The sequence below is a fragment of the Eleutherodactylus coqui genome, chromosome 2 (genome assembly GCF_035609145.1).
Source record: "Eleutherodactylus coqui strain aEleCoq1 chromosome 2, aEleCoq1.hap1, whole genome shotgun sequence".
NCBI classification, from domain to species: Eukaryota; Metazoa; Chordata; class Amphibia; order Anura; family Eleutherodactylidae; genus Eleutherodactylus; species Eleutherodactylus coqui.
In genome coordinates this window covers 276,458,978-276,471,577 of record NC_089838.1, presented here as the reverse complement: position 1 = coordinate 276,471,577, position 12,600 = coordinate 276,458,978, and the positions used below count along the sequence as shown (strand labels likewise).

The 12,600-nt window shown below is 42.3% G+C and overlaps 1 protein-coding gene across 1 annotated transcript in view; it reads left to right on the top strand.

The window, feature by feature from the left end:
* Nucleotides 1-2,019: 2,019 nt before the first annotated feature.
* The window catches only part of ANXA4 (annexin A4), a 46,567-nt gene continuing 35,986 nt past the window's right edge, over nucleotides 2,020-12,600 (top strand). Inside the window, exon 1 of the mRNA XM_066593039.1 lies at nucleotides 2,020-2,120. The gene's annotated coding sequence lies outside the window, so the exon portion shown is untranslated. The remainder of the gene's footprint in view (nucleotides 2,121-12,600) is intronic.

The following is a 12,600-nucleotide window of genomic DNA, read 5'->3' as shown; positions in this document are numbered from 1 at the left end:
GTGTGCAAATGCTGAGCCTGCTGCTAATTTCTCTGTAGAAATGAAATGTGCGCAAACTCGTGTGTGAACAAACTCATTGAAGTCAATGGGTTTTATTGTCTGTGTAATGTGCGCGCAAACATACACGTGTGAATTTGGCATAAGGCGTTCATCACCTATCCGCAGTGCTTGGCTGTGTCTGTCAGTGCCATAAACTTGAGTGTCAGGCATATGCTCAACCACCACTCCATTCTAACTCCTCCTAGCGGCAATCTTGTAGCAGGGGGCAGCAGTTATAGACTCCCATAGTTCAACTATGAGGGACAGGGCGGGGCCAAGTTTCAGAAATTAGCTCCGCCCCCATCCCACCTCCCCTCATTGCAAATAGTGCAGAGGGGCAGAGAGGGGGTAGAGAGCAGGCAGAGAGGGGGCGGGAGTGGGGGCTCAGTGCACTGCTCCCGGCTCTTCCAGCCTCCTCCCCCTGCAGAAAGGGACACCGTATATCGGCCGGCATGAATACCTGGCCGATATACGGTTGTCTGAATAAGCCCTAACATAAAGTGCAGGAATGAGTTCTTCATTCAGGCCAGCTGCAACTGGGCGGATTTGCACTGCGGAATAGGGAGTGGGCGTCCACCTCTAGATTCCGCAGCAAATACTGCCCATAGCATGCTATGAAAAAACGCATTTTCCTCTACAAAAGTGGAAATCAATTGCGATTTTCTGCTTGCGGAGGAAAAAATTGCAGCATGCTTTATTTCAGTGCGTATTCCGCAGGGACAGCTTCCATTGAAGTCAATGGAAGCCGACCGACCCGCAGCCCGTCCTCAATAACCGGAAAGGTAGCGTGTACCTGCGTCATCACCTAGCAACAACGTGGGAAATGCAGGGCTTTGGAAAAAAAACTGTACTGCGCGTGTTTGACGGCTCGCCGTGCGGACCATCTGCAGTACAGTAAAGAAGAAGAAATGTCAGGTACGCATGGATCCTAGCTGGGCACAGGGTTGGATTTCGCTGCGGGCTCCCGCATGCAGCATCTGACCCAGCCGTGTGCAGCGGCCTTAGTTTCAGATATTTTGATATCTAATATGTATGGTTTCAGATTACAGGGCGCATACAGCGATGGTTTTGGTTGGTGCTGGCTTTGGGTCACTTTTTTATGTATCTATTTTATTCTGTATTTTTTTTCTACTTCATTTTGTAATTATTTTTTCACCATCGATGACCCCCATGACGTCATAAAAGGCCTCTGGGGGACATCCACATTGTTTTGTTTCTTTTTCACACTTTTCCACTGTAGCTGCAGCATCCTTAGAAAAACATCCCCCTGTAGTGACAAAAGTCACTGGCAGAGTTGATCAGGGTCTGCTAGGACCCTGCAGCTCTGCTGTGACAGGGGAATCCCAGTGGTCACGTGATCGCCAGGTCGCATAGTGGAAGAAACACTTCCACTTTTTAGTACATAGCGCTCATTGAGCGCTATGTACCTGGGAAAGGAGAAGGCAGAAGCAGTTAAAAAAACTCTCATTCAGGTTCTCAGCTGTCACTTGATTGCATGAGCAGAGGCTTTAATCCTGCGCCGTATTTTTTCTATCGGACCAAGCGCCATATATTTACCAAGATTGGTCTTTAAGAGGCTAAGAATGCTGATGTTAGACGTAAGGCAATAGAGAAACGTGAAATGTTTTAGACACGACATAGTTTTTTGTGGTATTTTTTGAGTCAGTGGGCTGTTTTGAGAATGCCACATGCTCTAGGTGTCTTTCTTTACCCACAGGACTTGGAAAAAGGTCTGCAAAAAACAACTGAACAAAAATAGAGGTAAAAAAAAACTTCCTAGGTTTTATATATTAAATCATGTTGCACAACCTATTCTTTACATCAGAGTTTCCCATACTGCAAATGTCCAGCAGTTGTGGAACTACAGAGGCCAGCAAGCTTTACAGCGCAGTTCCCTGCCAGGGAAGCTGTACTCTGTATAACAAACTGCCTTCCTAAACCTACAGGAACTGTTATAGTAGGAGGGACACACAGATCCACCACACCCAGGCCTGGGAGAACAGTCACCTCCCAGCAGGCAGACTTCACTTATAAACAGTGTGGAAGAGAAGAGTTCTGTGCTGGGCCTGACATCTACTGAGGTGAGTGTGGGGGCTTGTCTGCTCATACAGACCTGCAGCACACTTCTGGCAGGGCTAGGGAGGAGTAGTTAGCTGCACTGTGGAACTTTGTTATTTTAGTACAACTTCTCTTTCAATGTGTTTTTACAAATGTAGCAGATCTGATGTGTCTTTGGGTGGTTTCACATCTGTGGTGAGGATTCTGTTTTCCTACTCCATTTGGGGGCAGGAAAGGGGAATCCTCTAGCAGAATGGGTCTGCTTTATGATGGAGCTGAACAGACCCCTTTACCTATAACTGGGTCTGTCTGGTTTCAGCTCTGCTGCCTGGCATTTTACCAGAGGAAGTACTCCATGCAGCGCTATTTCTTCTGGTATCTTGTGCCAGATCTGTGAAAGAACCTCTGACTAGAGGTCCAACATGGATGGTAAGGCAGCCTTAGAACTTTTGATTTGTGCAGTGTGATAACCGTAAGTTCCCCTAGAAAGAACAATACTGATGATGTTGCACATTGTGCTAAATCACAAGCCTGGCTCTACTACAACGTAGTGTTTAATACTGGGAGTATATGCTGTCTAGTTGAGCACCTGTTGATATTGGTGATAAATTTGCAAGGTTCTACAACTTTAGTGTCTTGAGTTGGGCAATGTCACTCTGTTGCTCTCCATTTATGTTGTATTCAGTGGTGATGTGACTGCGGTCTAAAATCTCCCATTTGAGTTGTATGAGCGCTTTGCAGATGTATATTGCTTATTGAAGTTAATATGCTCTGGACAACCTTGTCGTGCTGCTGCCTAGCGCTAAGGGTATAGTCACAGGAACAATTGTACCATCTAGTTTAGAGATAGATAGATATAGATATATAAAAAAAAATCTGTCCAAAATCAGATAGGAATAAAATTTTTCCTGAAAATTCAAAGTTAAAAAAAAAAAAAAAAAAAAAAAAAAATTCTATTTTTAATTTTTATTTATTATTTTTCTTTCTTTCAAATGAAAATCGCCCATGCAATGGTGCCAATTAAAAAAAACAACAAACTATATTGTACTTTCATGATCCAGAGGGGGGGGGGTTTCTTTTTCTTGTGCTTAAAAATGGTTAGTGCGCATGAAAGTCACTTGCAAAACTGGATTGGCTTATGATGTTCGAATTCACAAACCCCATGTGAATATAAGGCTGAATGCCCACAGACGGATTTTCACTGCAGAATTTACGGCCAGACACCTGCAGCAATGTCCATGCTAGGTTAAAAGATTTTCCCCTGCTCCGAGCGGAAATTAACTGCTATTTTCCGCTCGCAGGGGAGAATCGCAGCATGTTCTATTCTGTGTGGAAAATCGCACGGACGGCTTCCATTGTAGTCAAAGGAAGCCGTCCGTCCCGCGATCCTTCCGGGTGAGCACAGCGGAAGTATAGCCCAGCGCTGGTGTGTCGTGTGCTGCAATAAAGTGCAATCTATAAATGTGTCACTCTTGTGTGTAAACTTGGAAAGAAACATCCTAGCATATAAACCTATAAACTGTACTACGGGAATATCCAAGTAACGGTAACATAAGCACATGTTTTAAAGCCAAAATCAGGAGTGGCTCATAAAAGCGGAAAGTGTAAAGGGCAGCTTACTCTAATCCCCTTTTTAATCCATTTCTGACTTCTAAAAACACCTTCCCCCTCAAACTACTTCCAAATCACGTTGCCGATGAGATTTTTGGATGCATAATTGCTTGTTCTTATCTTTCCCCCTTCCTATCTCGGGAGATGAGGTTGATGTAACCACTTCCCTTGTTTGCTACAGGTAAAGCCCTGGGTAGGTGCATATACCAATGAGGAAAGGTGATGGAATCAACCTGATCTGCATCCCAATTCTCCATTGGCTACAGAGTAGTCAGTGTGTCCAGCTCACACTAATTCAAAGTATAATTCTATTCCTGTACATTGTATCAATGAATTATTTAGTATTTCCTGAAGCTTTTGAGGTGATAATAGATACAACTGTTATATCTACCTAACTAAAAAAATGGCCTCAGGACTCTACATCGCCCACAGACTGACTATGTTACCATTTCTCAGTAATAGGTGTGGCTGAATGAAATATGTAGTGAATGCCCTGAGGCGGACAGTGGGCTCAGCAGTGGGTGGGGATAAACTTGTGTAATCGGTTCATTGCTCTGTGTCATGTGTTGAAATCCCAGTATGCGTGTACAATAGGACTGTGTGCACTGTAAATACCGGCTTACTTGTGGACTCCTCTAACTGCTGTGTAGTTCACAGCACAAGGTGGAGACATCCTGCATTGTTTGCAGTATCTATATAATAAGACATTTGTTTGACTTGTAAGAAACTAAAGTTGTATTACAGTTTGCTGATCTCATGGCTTTGAATTCTAATGAGCTTTTATCCTGTGCTGTTGGCACGTCACCTTTTGGGTTGGGTTTATATAGGGACACTGAAGATATTGAAAATGCAGCTAGCATAAGCTCCCCCAGAACGCTCCTAAGGTCACCCCTTGAATACTGGAGTGTTTTTCCTCTAGATTAAAATGTCTGCACTTGTTGCTGCTCTCTGTGTTATATTGTCTGTTGTTCATTTACCTCTGTTTTATAAACCAAAGTTATTTTGGCCAAATTCAAGTGTTTTTGGTGTTTGTCAGCAAGCCTATAGCAGATCAACGAACAGGCGAGCAATCACATTTTCTAACACTTGACACCAATCCTTCACCAGTATAAAGGTGCGCAGAATTCAAATGACTAAAGACTTGTTTGTTCTGCTAAAGTATTTACTTTAGGTGATACTCGAGGGGTATCATAGCCTAATCAATCAGAGGATATATATATATATATAATATATATATATAGCAATACATCGGAGAAGAGCACAATGAAAACACTTGAGTGACGTTACCAAGCTCTTCTGTTGAATTGTTGCAATTCAACAGGTTATATACTATGGCCTCCCTGCGGTTAATTATTTAATGTCAACAACATGTATGATACTTCTCTCTTAGGAAAACATTACAAAGGTTATAATAATATAGCTGAATGCTCAGTATCTGGAACTTGATTAGTAAAATTTAAGATCTAGTTATGAATACTACTGCAAGACTGTCTGTTGACCAGCTCATCATTGGATAAGCCTACTTTTCCTTTTTACTACACAGAATGACTAATGGAATCATCCTCCACAGCACCACGTATTGCAGGTGTAGCTACCCTAGGAGTCCTGCAATATCAGTAGGAATATTAGCCAAATCAGAGGATCCATGCACATAGCTGTGTTGTATTCTTGCTCCTTTTCAGTGCATAGTACTATTCTGGTTGTATAGATGAGACCAAAAAATGTGCACTTATGAGGGGCAATAACCCTGAAATAGCTGTATGTTATAGAATGGTAGAGTTGGAAGGGACCTCCAGGGTCACCGAGTCCAACCCCCTGCCCTGTACATGGGTGCTCTATTTTGCATCCCTAATCATATTGCAAGGTCTGTTAAACAGTTAGATCTTGACTCGGCCAGTTAACCTTTCAGTTGGTGGTGTTGCAGAGGATTATTCCACTGCTTTTCCCAGGGAGCACTGCTTTGTCTATATAAGACTCGGCATACCCTTGTGGTGCTCCCCACATATTCCTGCTCCTCCCCCAGACTATAAAGGATATAGAAGATGCATACTGTGTTGACTAGTAGAAACATGTACTGTATATGGTTGAAGGTTCACAAAACAGACCCATAGTAATTCGTTGGACTCACAAAATCATGTTTAGGGGATTTAATAAATGACAGTTCCCCAATATAATCTCGGGGTCTAAGAATATATTTTCTATAGGGAACTTGCATGCTCTTATGCTTGTTCTGGGGTGCAATTAGCAGAGTAATTGACACATGAGAAAATTAAATGTTATATTCCCAATGGCAAAGAGGTGCAACATTGTGACATACTGACACACATTGTCACGTATAAACTAGAATGGGTTCACAATCTTGCACACATCTTGCTAGTCATTATTTGGCCACAACCTAATTGAGGCTGACAAGAGTATTCATCACCGTTGTTATTTTGTGTTGGTTGTTGGGCCAGTTATAATTAGTAGCTGTAGCTCAACGTACTTTATTTTTTGATACGTCACCTAACAATTTATTGTCTTCGGTAGTAAATGCTAACCAAAGAAACGCCTACAAGAGGTGACCACAAGAACATGGAGATCCAGATGCAGTGTGGTTACGTCTGTCCGGCAGCTGGCCATACTCCATCATGCACTACCTAATGAGTTTATTTCTCTTTTAAACTGAACTGGGGCGTGTAAAATTATTATAGCATACATTAAAAAGGCATGTAGTTACTTGGAATTTAGGTGGCTCTTGTAATATAGCTTAACTATTGAGACATACCAAGAAACAGGAAGGACACGTACCCTAGAGCCTTCATCTTGAAGACCTAGGTGGTCTTCACAGAAGTCAAGAGGTTGCCAAGCATGGATGTAGCTCCTTTTGAGGCCTATGAGTAGTGGTCTCCATAATTTCCACAGATTTCAATGGAAAGGGTTACATGTGCCTCATGTATGTGGCTGTTTGGGCCAGGACCAAGAGGATGGATGAGGACCCTTTTTAATTTTCTTTGTACCCAATAGTTTCCACCAGCCGTAATGTAGCCTTGCAAAGAAATAATATTCACTGAAAGCAGCTAGTTTCCCATTACCCCAGTCTTTAAAAGATTAGTTGACTTTATAGCTTTTTGCCTGCAACTGGTTATGCTGTGATGCATCATTTATGGTTGCATTTTTACAAAGTAATCTATGAAGAGGAAGTAAAACTCTTCAACGCTGCTCTTACCTCCTATACAAGTTTGGCCATACAGATACAAAGTGTATCTCAGTGACTATGTACTTTACCTACAAGTTTGTGGGCAGAAATTGTTTTAAACCCCGTTAGTAGCAAATGCTTCTGGTGCTTTCAAATTTCTACAGTCTCCCAAGAACTGGAACTGCCACTTTCTAATAATTCACAGTTGATTTTCCAGTTCTACCAGAGTATGTATTACACTGGCACACAATGGTGCCATGCTTTGTGAGGCTGTGCCCTTATTATACTCTGACTATCTGCACACTTTCACTTCGCCAAGGTCCATACGAAGTGTCTGTTCTGTGTCAGTAGTCATCTACATATATCTATCTACTGGCCATGTAATGAAGTATACATTAGTAGAGGTTCTTTGTGCATAGTTGTCTCTATTACAAAATGTTCTAGAAAGGCGAAAGAACCCCATGTTGAGAGATTTTCTTATGGACAGCAAAGAGTTTTTCCTTTAGACTGTTTTCATAAATCTGTCCCATTGTGTAAAGAGAATATAAAGTGCAGGTTATAACAATTGACTAATTTATATTTATCATTTGTCTTATGTTCCTGCCCCTACTAACTAGTCTGCATTGAAGTGTGTGTGTTCCCCCCCCCCCCCCTTCCCCCCCTTTACAGCGTCTTCTAATCTCTGAAGTTCTCCAGTCCCCTGGGTCACCTCACTGCAAGCCAGTCGGCTTGTTATAAAGATGGCATTCAGTGTCAGTGAAAGTTATGTCCTTGTTACGTAGCTTTCACTGACTAGGAAGGAATGCTTATCTATTGCAGAGATAGCGGGCATGAGCAGTTTCTGCTGTAGCCCAGCACTCCCCCTGCTGAACTGTGATGTAAGATACATTGCCAAGCAGGAAGGAGACTGCCTGTGAATGTAGGTGACCTCACAGGAAGCAGGGGAATCAGCCAGTTGGAGGTGAATAAAAATAAAATGGAAAGCCCTAAGGGTCATTTCATATGTGAGGAATAGTTTCACAAAATGTGCCTTAGGCCACTCTGGCACTGGACTTGAAAACCACAGTACAATGCTGTCATCACAATCTTGGGGTGCATTAAAAAGCGCTGCCCAACGCTCTTCAAAAGGCAATAAAATGCGCAGTTTCAAATGGCGTTTTCTGATCATGTGTGAGAGGCCTAAAGATGCAGCTTTGTATTTCTGATAACCCATATGCAGACTTTGGTGTAGAACTTTGTGTGTGTGTGTGTGTGTGTGTGTGTCCTCCTTATGTAGACCTGAACAACCCCTAAGGCTGCCTTCATACGGGCAACAAAATTGAGATTTGTGTGTTGCAAGACCAACAAATATGAACCCCGTTCTTATGAATGGGGGTCATAAACATGAGTGAGGTTTTCCTGCATGGAACCATAATGTAGGAATCCAATCCCTGCATGCTCTATCTTGCTGAGTGCTCTCGCATCGCAGCACCCACTGTTGTCAATGGAGCAGGCGGTAGCACTGCCCCTTGTGCTTAGGCGCACGCGATCTGAGATCCCCATTGAAAACAATTGGAGAAACGCTGCGATCCACCACTGCGGAGGATTCCCCCTTTCCACGAAGTTGCGCAAAGCTGTTTTTAACAAAAAAAACGCCTCAGAACCTCAGGGACTTCACATGGTGGGAAGCGCGATATGGGGGTGTTATTCACTGCCCCATATCCTGCTCGCCTGTGTAAAGTTAGCCTTATGGTATGAACTTGTGTCCTAATTTGATAACCTTTGTCTCCTACCCCATATTGGTCTTGCTGTCATCAATTTGTGCCAATTTGGCTTGTTTCAATAGGAAGCTAACACAATGAGATATGTTAAGACCTGTTTAGTATTAGCTATAGTAATTCTAATATTACAATTCTGTTTTATATTAGAAGCATATTAAAGAACATTTAAGATTTTTACCCCATCACCATGCAAATAAGATTATTGCTGGGGATCTTTGTAGAAGGATACCCAGTAAGTAATGTGGTTTTAGGGCTATTTGCATAGGTCAATAATCTCAGACGAGTGTTTATTAGAATGTCCATCCACCCAATCGTTGACCTGTGTAAACAGAACAATGATTGGCTAATGAATGAGAAAATACTCATTCATTGGGTGAGTGGGTTGTTTATATGTTATGGGCAGCACATCTCCCTGTGTGAATAGGTGATGTGCCGATGACAGTGTATTTGAGACGAACCTATTGATGACCACTCATTTCGTGTATAGCTGTCATCAGACTAATGAATTGAGTATCAATCTTATTGATTGGTTCACGTAAACTCCCTTTTTAGAGACTGTTGGCAAGTCTTCAATTCTATTGCAGTACCTGACCAGGGTAAGCCAAGCATTGCATGATGTACTTGTAACACATGGAAAGGCTCAGTTCTCCAGAGTTCCAGCCAACAGCTTGTACAAGAAAGCTTGTTACTTAAAAGAATTGTGAAATGTTTTTGAGTCCCACAAGGAACAATACACCATCTCTCTATTCTCAAAGCCGAACTACTAATGGTGCGATTTACACTTTATTGCCTGTTTATTATGAATGGAGGCGGATGGATACTCCATTCATTCAGTGATTCTCGTGTAAAAGCACAGGAAAAATCTGTCAGGTGTCCAATGGGTCATACTGTGTAGAAGGGCCCATCTTCTATATGACCGTCAGTAAAGTACAAGTGAATGTTTGTCTGCCAAACTGAACTTACACTTTACTGTCCTCATGCTAATCGGAGAGCAATCGCAAAATGAAAAGTGACTATTTGCCCAAATCCCTGAATCTCTCCCAGATGTGCCTTACCGCAGCGTAGCGGTTCAGAATCCTTGCTGGAGATGGAAATATGCCAAGTGTGAACTACAAACCATAGTTTGTGTCCTGCCTGCTGAATCCAAGAATATTTTCCATTTGCTTATGTTAGTCTCCTCTTTCATAAGGCTTTCTGTTATGTGAGTTGCACTCTTGGGATCTGGGTCTGGTAGGAACATCCCTGATGCATGCTATCCGCTGTAGTTGGGTATGTTAACATGTGCTTATAATATCTGGGGAACACTTGTGGGGTTTTTTTTCTCTCCCACGTGAGATGTTTGCAATGGGGTATGTTTATGGCAGGTTCTGGAGAGAGAAAATGAGCATTCAGTTCAGTGGCATACTCCTAGGGGGTGCAGAGATGGCACCAGGACCCTGGTCTGACTGCTAAAGGAGGGGGGGGGGGGGCATAAAAGCAGGCATCAGTATAAATGTCACATTGTAGGTGGAGGGCTGGTACACATTTTGGGCCAAGACTGATGTGCTTTACAGGAAAAAGGCATTGCGGCGTATGAAAATCGCATGTTTCAATATTAAATTCCTTGAACTTGGCTACAAACCTCACTTACATGAGTGTGAAATTGTGTGGTGTTTTTTTAATTTTTTTTCTGGGGGGGGGGGGGGGTAGGGGTTTAAACTTGTGCAGCCATAGGAATGAAAGATGCTGTGAAGACTTTTTGCAGTGAAACAAAGTTTTTGTTAAATCCAATCCATGCATGTGCAAATCGGGGATACTGGTGAATCTATTTAGTTGATTATCTCTATCGACATCGAGGAGTAGACTGAGGATATACTAAGGGACAGGTGTAAAGATGGAAATGCCTAGTACTTGAGTATTAACAGTGAAAAAGAAGAGCACCTCAGATCAAAGTTGTGTGATGCAGTGAGTTGGTTGCATTCTAGATAGTCAGTTATATGTTCTGAGCATATAGTGAGCCACTGTATGGGGGGCATCCAATGTACTAAACAAATAAGGAAGATGGAAAAAGGCCCAAAATAATCCTATTCGTAATGCAAATTGGCGCAAACCTTATTAAATGAATTGGGTTTGACGCTTGGTGATGAGCAGCTCATCTGTTAAATAATGTGGTGTTCTGGAAATGGTCTTTGATTTGGACTCAACATTATAGAAATCTAGTCTTTAAATAGTTAAACTTTTGGCCAGGCATGATGAAGTTCTCTGGGGGCTACTGGACAAAATGTGTGGGGTCCAACTCTTGGACAGTGGGAAACTTGTACCTTTGAATAAAGCTACCCACGTTGTGCTTTCAAACTTTGTTATTGAGAACTAAACCTCATGTTTTCAAAAGGAAACGGTTCCAGGAACATTTCCTACAAAGAAAACGCCCCCCTGCCATCTCGGTAAAAGCCAGATGTACACAAGCATTTTCTTTTCCTCTTTGTCTTTGATACAGAACAATCTTGTTTTTATGCCACCTACAACTCCCCCCTCAGAATGTACTTATAAAGAGTTGTCACAACTCCACAACCCTTCTCCATATGCTCTGAGTGTTTGGGTGTCATAGACTGTGGTCTTTTGGTTTGGACCCCCCTATAAACCAGAGGCATAACTTAAAGTTCCTGAGAACCAATGCAAAAATCTGTAACAGGACCTCCTACTGTCTTTTTATACCAATGGTCTTAAGTGGCAGAAAGGCATATAGGTGTTGCTGCTACATTTTGCACCCTGTAGTAACCTAGTACGTAGGGCCAAAAGAAGACGCTTGTTCAGCCTATTTCTACCCCCCCCCCCCCCCCTTCCCATCTTTCTCACCACCTCATTCTTCCATTCTTGATTAGAGCAAGGCAAAAAGACCCCGATGAGGTAGAAGGCAATTTTTTTTCCACAGTTAAGGGAAAAAATTACTTCTTGACTCCAGTCGGAATAATCCCTGGATCACCGACCCTTCTGAAGTAATTAATGATTGACATGTAATATTGTACCACTCAAGAAAGGTGTCCAGGACTCTTTAACTCGTATCAAATTTGCCATCACCATGGTCTCAGGAAGCAGCTTCTGTAGTAAAGAACCCCCCACCCCTCCCTTTATGTCAGTATTGAAACCTTCTTGCGTCTTGATGTAGAGGATGCCCCCTTGTCAGTTACAGTCCTGGGTATAAATAGATGATAGGAGAGATCTCTGTATTGTCCCCTAATATATTTATACATAGGTTTTAGGTCACTCTTTGTTTTTGCTCAAGTTCTGATTATGTCCTTGAGTATCGGTGCCCAAAACTGTACAAGTCACTGGTCAGACAACACATGGAATACTGTATAAAGAGGAAGGACAATGTTCTCATCATGTGCCCCAAGATCTTTTGATGTACCCCATGACTGCAATTGCCTTGGCAGCAGCTGCTTGACACTGCTTGCTCCAGTTATTTTTACAGTTACCTAAAATCCCTCAAATCCTTTTCCATGTCAGTGTTGCCCGTTTAGTGTGAAAGGGTGACATGTATTTACCTGCCCATCAACCTCATTTGCCAATTTTTTTTTGCCCAAGGCCCGAACGTATCCAGACTGCTTTTGGCAGAATGGAGAGCTGCTGAAAAGTATTACTCAGTCTTCCATCACTTAAATAAGCACCCTCTAGTATTACATTACGCCTATGGCAGCTAATGTAGGAGAGCTATGTGGCCACTCGCAATCTTCTCCACTGATCATGGCTGATCTCTGGGTTTAGGCAGCAGTTTACTTTGGACAAAGTGGCTTCATACTAATAAATTGGGCCCTGCATCATGTTTTAAGTATAATTAAAGGGTCTTTTGTTTTAGACCATTTATGTTCAGTTCAACTATTCTCCCTCAAACATTAATTTATATAGAGTGCAGTAAGAAAAAAAATCCTTCTATATGTATATGGGTTCTTTCTGTCATTGTCTATATACGTTAGC